General features: G+C 40.5%; 1 protein-coding gene across 1 annotated transcript in view; it reads left to right on the forward strand.

The window, feature by feature from the left end:
• The window catches only part of Kcnh5 (potassium voltage-gated channel subfamily H member 5), a 235,340-nt gene that overhangs the window by 1,060 nt on the left and 219,679 nt on the right, over positions 1-14,601 (forward strand). The window lies entirely within an intron of this gene.

A 14,601-nucleotide genomic window follows, 5' to 3' on the forward strand; every position in this document is an offset into this window, starting at 1 on the left:
TCTTCTTCTTCTTCTTCTTCTTCTTCTTCTTCTTCTTCTTCTTCTTCAAAGTCCCTTCCTAGAGAACTATGAGAAAGATAATTCCGCACCTGGATTTGAGTGGGAAAGCAGTGGGAATGTTCTCTGAGGCTCTGTGATGCCTCGGTCGGTCCACCGCTCCTGGAAACCGTGTGTCTTTGGGGGCCTTACACAGCAGATAATGGTGTGGGTCGTCTGTATGAAAACGTGGTTCAGACTCTTGGCTGTGGGTTAGAGAGGCGCACAGAAATGACAGCAAATAACCAGACACGGAGTGGTAGTTTAGAGGACACCGCTTCCTGGATTAGCTTGTCTAGGAAAACCAGGCTTGGAAACACATCCTCGGCATTGGAGTAGCCTAAGGTGTTTTCTTTAGATGTTCACCTTGGAGTTGGGTTTGGAGCTCCGTGAATCTTTCTTCCGGTTTGGTCAATGTGTGATTCTGTACAGGTCTAGAGCAGCAGTGGCAAATCTGGATGAAAAAAAAAAATAGCTTATAGAGCTGCAGTCACTTCAATCCCTGTAATATTTGTAGCTACTCCAGGGTGAGGTTCGTGGGCAATTTCAGTTTTCATGACGATGTAGGTTAAAATACATGTTTAAAATGGCATGGGCTTTCTCTACTAACCCATTGCCTTCCTTATGAATACCTTCCATGGGTCTAGAACACAGGGAGCATTAAGACAATCGATTGCTGGGTGGAATGTAAGGGATTCCACTGGAATCAGCGTTCACAGGGTTATGGCAATCATCTTCCAGAATTCTCATCTTCTTGAGGTATTCTACTCATACAGTTGGCCTTTGAGAGGCGTTTTTAAGGAAGGCCTTAGAAAACCAGACCCATGGGCCCCCTGCCACTCTCTCAGATGAAGAGGGAGGCCGCGAGAAGCCCTGGATTAAAGTTTAGCACTGTATCGTTCTGAGTGGAACAACTTTCTCAGATTGGAACCATGAGATGGTTTTAGAATGTCAGACGTGACTTGAAATAAAGATTTATTTTATGTGGCTTAGGACTTCCTGCTCCCATTGCCTCCATTTTATATCTACCACCCAACATATGAATATTTTATCTTTTTTACACTCTGGGATTAGAATGGGTTCATTAACTTAGTGCTTCTTTCCTTGGGTAACATCAAGCATGAGTGAGATTTACCTGTTTTGACATTTAAGGATTCCATCCCCCATTGTCTATGGACAACTTCAAATAGTAGTAGGACACAAAACCTTGGGATTTTGTTGGGGGTGTGTTAGATATTTGAGAGATATACATTTCTATATGTAGTAAATACTGAAAAGCCTCAGCAAGTACCTGAACTGAGAAGTTCAGTATGTAATTGGTCTGCCCATTTTATGTGGGAGGGCTCTCCAGTTGTCATTGCTACCTGACTTGGCAGAGAAATTGAAAGATTCATCCTAAGAGATTGTTTAATTAAGAGTAACAGATAAAATTTCTTCTAGGATTCTCATAGATGGATCAGGTTTGTCACATTGAAGATTTAATCATTCACCAACTTAATAGCATTGGGAATGAACTGCTGGCAGAGCTGTAGTGGGGGAAAGGATGTGATAGAGGCAGCATTCCCAGTTGATTCAAGAACTGAAGAAACAGGCTGGCATTTCATATTGATGAGCTTTTCTTTCTCATACAACATAATTTCCTTTTGAAAAGTTGAGATCTTACACTGAGTCAGATAAACATGTGTAGAAAAAGGCAGAGATGACATGAAAGCCAACAGACAGACACATGGACAGACATCCATCAGGACATAAAGACAGACACGGGGGGGGGGACGACAAAAAGTGAATCATTCACAAAGACTGACAGAGAATGGAAAGAAAACCAAAACCACACACAGACACAGAGACACGCAGTCACACCTAGACACTCAGACACATATACATACACAGACACAGGGACAAATACAAAAGAGAGGAAGAGGAAAAGGGAGAGGAGAAGGGGGACATTGAAAGGGAAGGGAATGGGGAGAGCAAGAAGAAAGGGAGAGAGAGAGAGAATAACAAATACTTGTTTTTGTCCATGGGTAGCTTGTGACTGAGAGCGCAGGCAGTTAGGAGTCTATCAGATAACTTTTTGGTAATACAGAACCAATAGGCAAGAGGGATGGCATACCTGCACCGTCTTTAAAGCTCAGGATTCTATAACCAAACTCTGAAGCCCTCAGCTGCAGTTTCTAGGGGAGCAGCGCTGCCTTCCGTGCCCTGCGAGGCCATGGTAGTCTCTCTGCTGCTGCTCTATTCTGTCTTCCCCTCCGCCTCCTCCTTATTTAGTTGTGTTTTAGGCCGGAATTGCAAGTTGTTACTGGTGACTATGTCTATAAAATAAAACAATGTGAGCCATTGTGTAGAATGGGTATGTACACGTTTTATAGCCAACTCTCAAAACAGGAGAGCCGAGGAATTCTCCCCCTCAGTTTTCAAGATTAAAGACTTGATTAGAACAGATAAAAGGAATATGATCATTCCTAACTTGTAAACACAGAGAGCATTTTATTTTCGCAAGATTTATAAAGGTTAAAAGTACAAAGACAGCAGGAATGCTTAGATAAGCATTAAAATAGAATTTTGATTTTAATTGACATATTTATAGGCTGTGGTATAGCATTTCAATATTCAGGTACAAGGTATGATGAACAGATTAAAAAATAGTATCTATCTTCTTTAATATTTATCATTGCTTTGTCTTAGAAATAGTCCTACTGGCTGGTCCGAAATAGCAGACCATGATTGTCTGGTCTGCTATGGTTAACCATATGATTGTTAACCATAGTGAATTTTAAGTGTATGTTGGCTATTTAGATAGAAATGAGTTACCAAGGAGGGAGGGTTTGAGAATTGTGTTCAAGTTCATTTCATCTGAACAGTACCACTGTAGAGGGCCTCTTTCCTGAGCAGCCATGGAGCAAATCTGTGTTTGGTATTGTCAGGACCTCAGCCCTCTTTATATGGTCAGTGTTCATGGAAATTATTTGTTAGTATAAACTAGCTGTAGAAAGATGTAAACTTAAATGTTGAGTTAAATATCTGAGAGGCTTTTTGGTGGAATATTAGTTTCAAAAGACAAAAATATTATATCAAAGCTCTCAATGTGCCCATCCTTGTAGGCAGCACATTTCTCCCGTGTGTTCTATCAGACCCTAATAAATAGCTAGCAACGACTAGTTAAGGTGACAGTAAGTTAGATTGCTGTTTTTTTTTTTAATTATAAATTCAAACCAATATTTTCTGATGTGAAGTTATCCACTAATAAAATACTATTAAAGTTAAGGACTTTTCATTTATATGAAGACCTAGAAGTGTTATTTTTCTCTTTGGAGAAGACAGACTCAGGAAAGAAAGAAAACAGAGGAAAGAGTGTGTGATGAGAAGCTCATCTTTCAAGGAAACCTCAGTGGCTTCAATTTTCCATTTTATGGAGTCAGCGGGCTTGCACAGGCACTTTCTTTACTCTGCGACCTCTGCCTTGTAAAAAGATTCCCCCCCCTCCCATTATCTTCATGCTGTAACTGATGTTTAGAAACAAGGTGGAATTAAAAGAACTTATAGGGAGAAGAAACAGTGATCTGGTAGCAAAACAAAAAAGGAAAAAAAAAAAAAAAACCCTGAAGGGAACAGTTAGGCAAATGATTTTTGTTGGCGATGTTATAAAGTTGGATTTTTTTTCCCCCCCTGAATGGCTTTCTGTAACATCTAAGGTACTGTTCAGGAAATATTGATAAAACCACATATTGGTTTTGAAGCATCGGTTTACCCAAGTCTTATAATGCACCACTTTAATGTTTACAGTATCAAAGAGGCTGAAGTTACACTGACCACTTCCTAAATTATATCCAAGAGCGTCACCTCACTTGTGGGCCTGCACCACATTACATAATGAGTGCTGTGACTGTGGCTAAAGGCTGTTGCCCCCTGCACACTACTGCTCTCACTGGTGTCTATCTTTTGCTGGATCCCAGGAGTAGAATGTGTAAGAAATCGGTTTACTTAGCCCTCTTTCAGACAATCTTCTAGAAAAGAAAAGAAAAGTAATCTGTTATGTTTTTAATGGAAGGCAGGAGTAATTGGAAATGACTGAGTGGATTCCCACACAGAAGCTTTAACACTTAGTGAATATTCATCTTTTAATTTCGCTGAAGTGCTGGCTTGGAGGAGCAGAGCTTTCCCACTCCCCAGGGTGGGTGTGTGTGGTCCCCAAGCGTCTGCGGTTGCCTTTTACCACAAGGGGTCGCTGTAGGTTCCGTCACGATTAGTGATTAGCCAACATCTTTCCTTTTCTCTCTCTTCCCCTAGACTCCTCAATTATGATTGGGGGCGAGGGGTCTGCATTGTGTTTGTGCATAAAAGAAAACGTATAAAACGTAAGACAAACAAGAAAGTCCAGTGAGATGAGGTACTTACTCCTTTTCCTTACTGGAAGTTATTTAAATTGCTGGCAATTACTTTAAAACTAAACAAATATAATAGCAACAAAATAGTAAACACTGACAAGTGATGTTGGCTAATCACACACCGTGAATAATTATAATGCAATATTTATATGATGTGGTTTAGACTACTAGGGAATTTACACTATCAAATGAAAATTTAATTAAAGCACACATTTTCATATAATGGCAATATATATGAAATACAAGTCTTCAGAAAAGTTCTGTGTGTATAATGCATCATCCTAGGGAGATGGCTATATACTTACTATTTCATCAGATGTTTTTCCTATAACATTTTTTATTATATAACTTGTGTTAGACTCAAGGCAGAGGTAGAGTCAGCTCATAATTGAATTGACTGAAAGAGAGCACAGATTTCTAGTTATTTCCATAGCCTATGTATAATTCTAGCCTTTTGATGTTTCCCAAAATTTGAAAATAAAGTTCAAAGCCAAAACAAATTATCTTCAAAGTTCCCCAAGTTGTTAAACTCCAAGAGTCACCGTTAGGAATGTACTTACTCTGAAAGATTCAGTTTCCTGTTGATCAGCATGCACTAGCAATGATGATGGAAAAGGCCAGATCTAGAAATGTTTGATCAAGTTAAGGCAGCTATTATTATCATAATAAATTAGTATATCAGACATTCTCTTAGCATTCGGCTTTATGTGGACGCGAGGACTTAACAAAGTGGCACATACGTGTGAAATGTAGGTACTAGCTTTGTAATAGCTTTCTTTTTCAGATGAAAAGAAACAAGAAAATTAATGGGCAAAATAATATAGACATGAGCAATGGTTTAAAAGCAATTTGAAATTTTACTAAAACTGATTTTTATTCTTTTTAGGGGCTCTGGTCCAATCAGAGAAATGTAATTATTGAAGTCCTATATAAAGGACTTTAATGTATGGGTAAAGTCCTATGAACTTTAAGAAGTAAGCAGTTTGAGTCCTGAGCTTCAAAGCAGAATCCTAGAAGTTTCTAGCTGTAAGAATGTATACATAATGTAGTGAAAGCTTTGGAACATGATGGCAACTCCTCAAAGATACAGGTCACACCAGCACCAATCCTCTCCTAACCTCCTCTGTGGGGCAATAAGAAAAGGCTGGCCCAATAAGTGCAGTTTGATTTTTGCTCCTAAAGTCACCAAGTTCAGAATTGATTTTTCCAAAAAGTTCTGCTTATGTCCACGAAATGAGTTACCTAAGTAACTGTGTAGCTGAAGATGTTTGTTTAATCATGGTGTGTATCTAGAAACAGAAATCACACAGCAAGGACACATCAGTGGCACCCATGGGAGCATTCTTGTCTCCTAGTCCAATTTGATGTGCAAACAATATTCTCTACCATTTTCATTTTAATTTCCACTACCTGAAATGTAGGGCCAATTTATATTAAGAAATAACTGTTTATCAGTTTTCATATTCTAATTGAATTATTTTGAACAACTTTGCAGTTAGGAGTTAGTAATCTTTGGAAATAAGTCCTTGCCTGTTTAAGAGAGTTTCACTGCTTGATGGCCAAAGCAGCTTACAGTCCAGCCAGCTGGCTGCCGATGGCCACATGTAACTAAACACTGATCAGCTGACTTGCATCGTAGGGAAAGGTTATCCTTTGGCCCATCCTTTCTGTCTGTGCAATTCTCTTTTATTTTGGGGATAAATTAAACCATAAACAACTTACTTTTGTACACTTATAACACTGTAAGGACAATGTAGTTATTCATTGGAGGCTAGATAGTCTGAGGATAAGTTCCCTAAAGACAACCGGTACCTCTCTGCCCGACCTTCCTGCCACTTGTATAGTGAACTGTTCAGTGATACAACAGAAACTTACTGAATATCTACTGTGTGCTAGAAGGCAACCCAGAACAATGTCACGGTGATGTTTCTCTTTAAGTGTATGTTGGTTATGATTTCACCACCTTACCTGAGCCTTGTATCCTCACAAGTGATAACAGGACCTGGCTTACATAGTTAGAATGAAGGTTAAATTTGGCAATACACACCAAGTATGAGAACAGCATCTCCCGTAGGAAACAGTACCCCATCCATGGCGGATGCCTTTAATGCCGAGTTGCTATTTCCTTCTCTATGTCTTTGCAACTGCTAATTTCTGGCTCATGACCTTTTCTCTTGTCAGTTCAAAGTGCTTACCTTTGGGTTTTTATGGTTTTGTAAGACTTAAGGCTGTATCCTTCCCCTCCCTCCTCAGCCTTTTCACACGCAAATTCATGTTTCCTTTCACAAATTACATGTTCTTTCTCCCTTTTACTAGACCCTAGCTCTGTTCTTTCTTTTCCTTCCTTGTCCTCAGTGGCTTAAGTTCCTCCCTCCATCTCTCCTTTGCTCATCCTCCTCTCACTTTCCAGAGCAGTCTTATCCAAAGTCATCATTTGATCTCTGTCTTTTTTGTGCCGTGTGGGCCATGGCACCTGGAGGTTCTCTTCTTGTTCTTCTCACACTTCATTAAACCGTGGCCTAACCTGGTTTTATTTACTTTTCTTCTCAAAGATATCAATTTTCTGTGGTATTTTCTCATGACAGGCTAAGACCGCTTTTATATTTTTGTCCTTTTGTCTAGAGATCTTGGGTTTATTTTCACGTTCCCACTCAGTATAATGTTAGTTTTACTCCCCAGGGAGATGACAAAACCTAAGGGTCTTGTAAAGATTTTGCCACCTATTTCTTTTGTCGCTCCTAGAGACACAGTGTGCACCTTGAGTGAACTTTGGGGCTTCACTGAACGGACTAAGATCACAGCTAACCATATACGCTCATGGTATATGAGCACAGGTCCCCAAAGGAGAATGCCTCATTAGCTGAGCTCAAAAAAAGAAAAAAAAGGCTTCGGGGAGTGAGGACCCAATTAGGGAGACTCTCTCTTCCGTCCCCAAAACAAAACAACCTGTCTTTGTTGGGAGAACCCTCTTCAGGGAAGCTGATAATTTCCCTCCGTAGTGCTGCAGGAAGCTCTTGAGCATTTTAACTCAGGCTGGAAGGGCTGTTGAGGAGATGAGGGGAGAGCAGGATGCACAGGTCTCAGGCATTTCACTGCACTGGGTAGACAGGGCTTAATACGGACTTGCTTTTTCACCATTTTTTTTGGATAAGGTAAGGCATAGGAGATTTTTCTGCCCCCCCCTTTTTTGACCCAATAAAGGCAAACATATTAAATAACTGGAAGCCTCTAAAATCATTAACTGAGCTTTCAAGCATTGGATCCAGTTTAATCAAGAGTTTCCTAATTTGTAGTCAAATCCCAACAGATAGATAAACAAACAAGAGACCTGAGCATGGCCTTGCTATTTCCACACAACTTATCACTCAGAGTAAAGGGAGTGTCAGCCTGGACAGCCCCAGTACCTGGGCATGGTCCGAGAAGCCAGAAGGCACAACAGAAGCTCTCATCTCCGTGTAACCAGCCCTGTGAAAATGGCCCAGGGGGAAAAATGAGTTGAACTTGTAGATTTAAGTGGTCCCCTTAAAGAACCCTCTCAATGGTTCTCGACTGCCCTAACACTGCGACCCTTTAATACAGTTCCTCATTTTGTCATGAACTCCAACCAGAAAATTATTTTTGTTGTCACTTCATAAATGCAATTATGCTACTGTTATGAATCGTAATGTAAATGATTGATATGCAGGGGCTGGAGGGATGGCTCAGTGGTTAAGAGGAGTGGTTGCTCTTCCAGAGGACCTGGGTTCAATTCCCAGCACCTACATGGCAGCTTATGACTGTCTGTAACTCCAGTTCTAGAGGTCATGCACCTTCGCACAGATGTCCACCCGGGTAAAACACCGACGAACATAAAAATATATCTGATATGTAGACGGTCGTAGGCAACTCCTGTGAACAGGTCATTTGACCCGTAAGGGGTCATGACCCACATGTCAAGAGCCACTGAACTAGCTTCTGTTGCATAGAATGTAGAATGAAAAACACAGAAAACGGAAACAAACAAACAGATAAACAACTAAAACAAAAACAAACAAAAAACAAGGACGGTGGTGTAGAATCTAAATTGTGTTGTGATTTGCCCTGGAAAGCCTACTGTATAGCTGTTTCTCTGTCAACTTGACACAAGCTAGAGTCATCTGGCAAGAGGAAACTTCAGTTGGGAAAATGTCTCCATCAGATCGCCCTACACATACATCTGTAGGCATATTTTCTTGATTAGTGATTGGTGAAGGAGACCCAGCTCAGTGAGGGTGGTGCTTGCGTATAGCAAAGGACACAGTCATCAGAACAAATTGACTGCCTACAGACTGGGAAAGAATCTTCACCAAGCCTGTATCTGACAGAGGGCTGATATCCAGTATATATAAAGAACTAAAGAAGTTAAAAAGCAACAAATCAAGTAATCCAATTAAAAAATGGGGTATGGAACTAAAGAGAGATTTCTCAGTAGAGGAATATGGAATGGCAGAGAAACACTTAAAGAAACGCTCAGTGTCCTTAGTCATCAGGGAGATGCAAATCAAAACAACCATGAGATTTCACCTTATACCCATCAGAATGGCTCAAATCAAAAACTCAAGTGACAACACATGCTGGAGAGGATGTGGAGAAAGGGGAACCCTCCTCCATTGCTGGTGGGAATGTAAACTTGTACAACCACTTTGGAGATTGGTCTTAATTGAAGTTCTTCATTAGTTTTATTGTCATTTACATTTGATTGTCTTAAAAGATTAACTTTGAAGAATTATATAACCTCTTTAGAAAAGGTGTTGGTTGTTTGTAAGAAAACATTTGTATATTTTGTAAGCTTCAAAAAGAAGCTTGAATATTAAATAAGTAATGCATTTCTCTCCTGGCAAACACATCTTGACTGGCTTAACTTTCATTTCCCCCTAGATTATATAACTAGTGAATGTCTGAAGGTTTAGGTATTGTAAGAAATTTCATCGCAATAGGATTCAGTAACAATTTGTCATTAGCTACATCAAGGTGAATGTTTCACGTTCTGTGTGCCTGTGATTCATGTAGGCAGTGATTGCAGTTGTGTTTTTGCTCTAATGATTCTGGCCAGCATGGTTTTCAGAAGTACATGTCACGAGCAAGAGTCAGCACTATTAAGAGTGGAAACTGGGATGGGGCCAGTATCTCCAGCATCCAGAGAGACGGGAGCATGGCCTTGCACCTGTAATCCCAGTGTTGGGCAGGGGGCAAGGACAAGCACATCCTAGTGAGGGTTTTGGCCAACCGGTCTAGAGAACCAGCAAGCACGTTCAACTAGTTTCACTGCCATTCATGGTTGATTTTCTTGACAACAGAAGATGGAGAGAGATAGAGGACAACATGTGCCAATGACCCCTGGCCTCGACATGCACACTTGTGTGTGTACACTTACACACACATACATATAACACACAAGGGCAAGTTTAATTGTTGGACTTCTTTAAAAAAAAAAAAAGAGTCTGTAACAGTTCTATTGTTTGGAGCAGTGGAATTTCAGGAATAGATGCTGAAGTAGCTCCTGCTTTCTGTTCCTCTTTGGCTAGGTGGAGAATGATGAGGTTAATGCCATCAAAGAAACACAGAAACTTGAAAATGTACCTTTGATCTTGAAGGAGATGAAATGTGAAGGCATATTTTTAATCTTTGATGACAGCTGAACATGTTTGAATACATTAACAGATTTTTTTTTCTTGCATATTTCATACTCCCACAGTGATGGTCTGCTTAATGTTGCCAATGTTATTAGATAATAATTAGTCTTGTTTTGAAAAGTGCAAAACGTATGTGTCTACACTCTGGCTGTATTGTTACAGAATTGGAGGAAAAGGCGTATTTTGTAAGGACATAAGGAGACTAGCCTTTTATTGAAAAGGGAAATACACGTAGCAGAAATCAACACTGTAGATGGGGACATCATATATAAATTATTTATGTCTTTTTAAGCCATATGTATCAAGATTTTGTTTAACCCAAATAAAATGTGCTATGTACGCTTCAGGGACTTTTCTGTTACTGCCACATGAAACTTAAATATGTCTATAAATATCACTCACCCAGAAGACAAGCTCAGAAAAGTAACATTGGCTCCCCGACGCAGGCTCACAAGTTTTCAGATGCTATTCAAAGTGCAGGAAGTTTGCTTAAGTTTGCCAATTATCATTATTAAGTATTGTTAATATTATAGTATCTTGATGAAATAGGCCCAGCCGAGTCCTTATATACTTTCTAGATAACGTCTATGCACTGCTTTGTAATTGTTTACTGACTTTCTTAATAGGAATAGAAACGTTCATCTGATTCTCTCAGCAATGATTGCCGTGTGTGTGTGTACCTTGATCTCACGGACCTCAGAGACTGGAAGGGACCTCAGTTGTGTAACAAACACGCAGAGAACATTTAAGTAGAAACTGTGGCAGGCATTTTGAAGGAGAAGGAGAGAGAGCTCCTTGGTTACAAGTAATGGACAAGTTTTGACTGGAAGGCAGTTTGGGGAGGCTTGACTAAGGAAGTGCTATTAAAGTGATAAGAGGAAACTGGAAAGAGGAGTGGCTGCAGGCAAAGAGAGAACGTGCAAACAGCCGCACGGAGAGAAAAGAGGAATGGATGGCTAGGTGGAAGCTTTAGATGAATACAGTTGTATGACAATGGGCCAAAGGGGGAGGAAGAACACTTGGAGGTTATCTCAAGATCCCTGGACAGATCTCTAGAACACAGTGGTGCTTGTCTTAGAGCTGAAGGCAGGAGGGGTGAAAATGAAGGGGCAGCTACACGATCACTGCAATGCAATGGTCCGAGCAAGAAAGGGAGGTGGTTTGGCTTGGGAGAGGAGCAATGGAAGATGCAGAGCAAGGGATGTTTCCAATAAGTGTCATTGGTGGGAGGATTCAGATTTAGTAATGTTATTGCCCTGAGGGAGCAGGTCCGGAGTCAGCGTCTGTGTATAGAGGAAAGCAGGGAAATTTTCCTTGGGATGGGGACGCTGGACATTTCCCCTTCCACCCTCCCTCTTACAGCTTCTGTCTGGTGTGTCCCACCTCATTGCACCTACTCTAATTCCTACTCCCATCCCTGGGTCCTGCTTTGAGCTGGGACTAAAAGGGCATGCTGCTGCACCTGCCTTCTTACTGGGGGCTCTAACCCAGGCGGTTATTCTTGTAATGCAAGTACTTGACTAAGAAAGCTGTCTCCCTAGCCCCCAAGTCTTATTTCAGAATTGCTGCCCAGTTTCCTGGGAGCTATGTTCACTCAGTTAGGACTAAATGAACATATTTAGAAAGATGCCTTGTTGGCTTTTCTTACAGGCTGCTGTAGACCTTGGGAAAAATGTACAGTATTTTCTTCTTGTAAAGTCCTCTCCTATCTCTGCTTCATGCCTTCTTTTTCTCTCAATGTTCTAGGTGGCATTTGGTTGTCTTATCACTTCTTAAAATATCTGACAATTCTTGCTAATACTCTGAAATACTTCTCTCAAAGCTGATTTGTATAAAAAGATGAGAGGGAGAAAGAAGAGTAGTTCAACCCCCTCAAAATTCATTTTATCATCATTATTTTCTACTGTTTAAAATACCGGGTTTATTTAGATAGGCAACATTCAAAAATTATGCATGTGTGTATATGTGTGTATGTGTGTATTTGTATTGTGTGTGTATATGTGTGTAAAATGACAGGGTCATTTGTCACCTTCCATCTTGTCTTGAGACAACTTTCATGTTTGCTGCTAAGTACAGCAGGCTAGCTGGCCCATGAGCCTCTGTGAATTCTTTTGTCTTCAATCAAATCACCAAAACACCAGTGGAATTACAACGTCTGGCTTTATGTGGGTTCTGAACCTTAGGTTCTCACATCTGTATGGCAGGGACTTTACCCACTGAGCCATTTTCCCAGCTAAAATTTGATGTATATACACAGACATATTGAAAGCATCAGGGAAGTCAAGAAAATTGACCTAGCCATTGCTCCATTGCTTCCCATAGTGATAACCTTTTATTTTCCCTTTACGGTAAGAGCTAAAATGTGTCTTAGCAATCTTAGTGTGCAGTACCTTAGATATTTGTATTTGTTTATCTTCTCTTACTTCAAGTTTGTTCTCTTCAACCTACTTCTCTTCCCCGTTCCTACTGTTAGTGTCCTGGCATGTCTAGATCTAAGAAGAATATAGTTTCCATAAAAACAAAACGGTAACATTGTAAAAAGTCAATCTTGCTGGAGCCGCCCAGAGGAAAGCCATTCACTGCCCCCTCCCCTTCCTGAGCTTCCATAGAAAGGAAAGAAATTGCCCACGTTATTTCGTGGGATTTCACAGACTGCTTATGACCTCTCCTCTTCCAGAACTTCCTGTCAGTGTGGGTTTCTGATCTCCTTTACAAATGGTATTAAGATGTAGTAGCCTGAGCTCAAGTGCAGCCATTTTGCTATCACCTGGAGAATTCATTCTTTGAAGAAGTGCTTCTCCATGCTAAAACGAAACCAAACAAAGCAAGAGCTCAGACTGCAGTTGGGAAACAGAGGGACAGAACAGAGGCTTGGAGCCCGGGAAGTCAGCTCCTTTCCTCTCCTGGTACCAGCCTCCCACTGCCCATGTTCATCAGCAGAGTCCTGTAACTTTCTTGGCCTGCTTTTCCGTCTGTAGGAAAGGAAGGAGAAGATAGGCAAGAAAGAAACAATATTATTTTCAGGAACCATCCTAGGATCTTCTCAAACCACAGGTTCTGACTCGGGTCTAGAATGGATCCCAAATGCTGCATTGCTACCAACCTCCAGGTTGACTCTGGTGGGGCCTAGGAGAGAGGGAAGGGCTCAGATCAAAGTGTCCCAGACTTTTCTGGGCAGAAGACTGTATTTTTTTTGGGGGTGAGGGACTGTATTTCCTGGGCTGTATTTTTTTGCATTCTATCCTCAGGAAGCCAGTTCAGTGTATCTACATTAGACTCTAACAATGTCTACTTTTGACACTTGTGACAAGATCTTATTACAGCTCCTGGCATTCAGTAATTAGGTGACTGTGATTCCATCCTGGCTGAGCACTGGGACCACTTGAGAGGATTTAAAAATAAACGCCAATGTTTGCGAGCTCTGTTCCTGATCAATTAAACCGGAAACTCCAGGGTGTGAGAGCTGGACAAACAATTCTTATCCTCCTAACGTGAAGCTCCTTGATCAAAGTGAGAAACCAAGACTGAGAAAGTGTGGCTACATTCTCTACATTTACAGTTTTTCATACTCGCTTTTAATTGATAAATTATGTGTACGTATTTGTGTGGGCAGTAATATGTCTTGAAGTATATATGCATTAGATGATGATCAAATCAATCTATTGACTGTCCATCACCTCAAATATTTTGTCACCTTTTTTTTGGGATAAGAACATGGACATCCTTTTGTTTTTCCTAATTTTGAAACAACTGTGTGTTACAAACTCATCTGGCAATAAAACACCAGAATTTACAGTGCCTGAGGCCACTTCTTGTGTTCTTTTGCTGACCCCTCCCTCTTCTCAACTCTCCAGTAAACTTGTAAGCATCTCTCTCACTTTTCCTCTCCATTGTGTATATATGTCACATTAAAAATAGTTTTTACAAGTTTACATTCCCACCAGCAGTGGAGGAGGGTTCCCCTTTCTCCCCATCCTCTGGAGAGGATGTGTTTTTGAGTTTTTGATCTTAGCCATTCTGATAGGTGTAAGGTGAAATCTCAGGGTCATTTTGATTTGCATTTCCCTGATGACTAAGGACGTTGAACATTTCTTTAAGTGTTTCTCTACCATTCTATATTCCTCTATTGAGAATTCTCTGTTTAGTTCTGTATCCCATTCTTAAATTGGATTACTTGATTTGTTGCTTTTTAACTTCTTTAGTTCTTTATATATTCTGGATATTATTCCTCTGTCAGATATAGAGTTGGTGAAGATCCTTTCCCAATCTTTAGGTTGTCTTTTTGTTCTGATGACAGTGTCCTTTGCTTTACAGAAGCTTTTCATTTTCATGAGGTCCCATTTATTGATTGTTGCTCTTAGAGCCTGTGTTGTTGGTGTTCTGTTCAGGAAGTTGTCTCCTGTGACACTGAGTTCAAGGCTTTTCCCCACTTTTCCTTCTACAGGTTTAGTGTGACTGGCTTTATATTGAGGACTTGGGAATGTAAACTTGTACAACCACTTTGGAAATCAATCTGGTGCTTTCTC

The sequence above is a fragment of the Psammomys obesus genome, unplaced genomic scaffold, assembly GCF_907164565.1.
Source record: "Psammomys obesus unplaced genomic scaffold, mPsaObe1.curated_primary_1811, whole genome shotgun sequence".
Taxonomy (NCBI): Eukaryota; Metazoa; Chordata; class Mammalia; order Rodentia; family Muridae; genus Psammomys; species Psammomys obesus.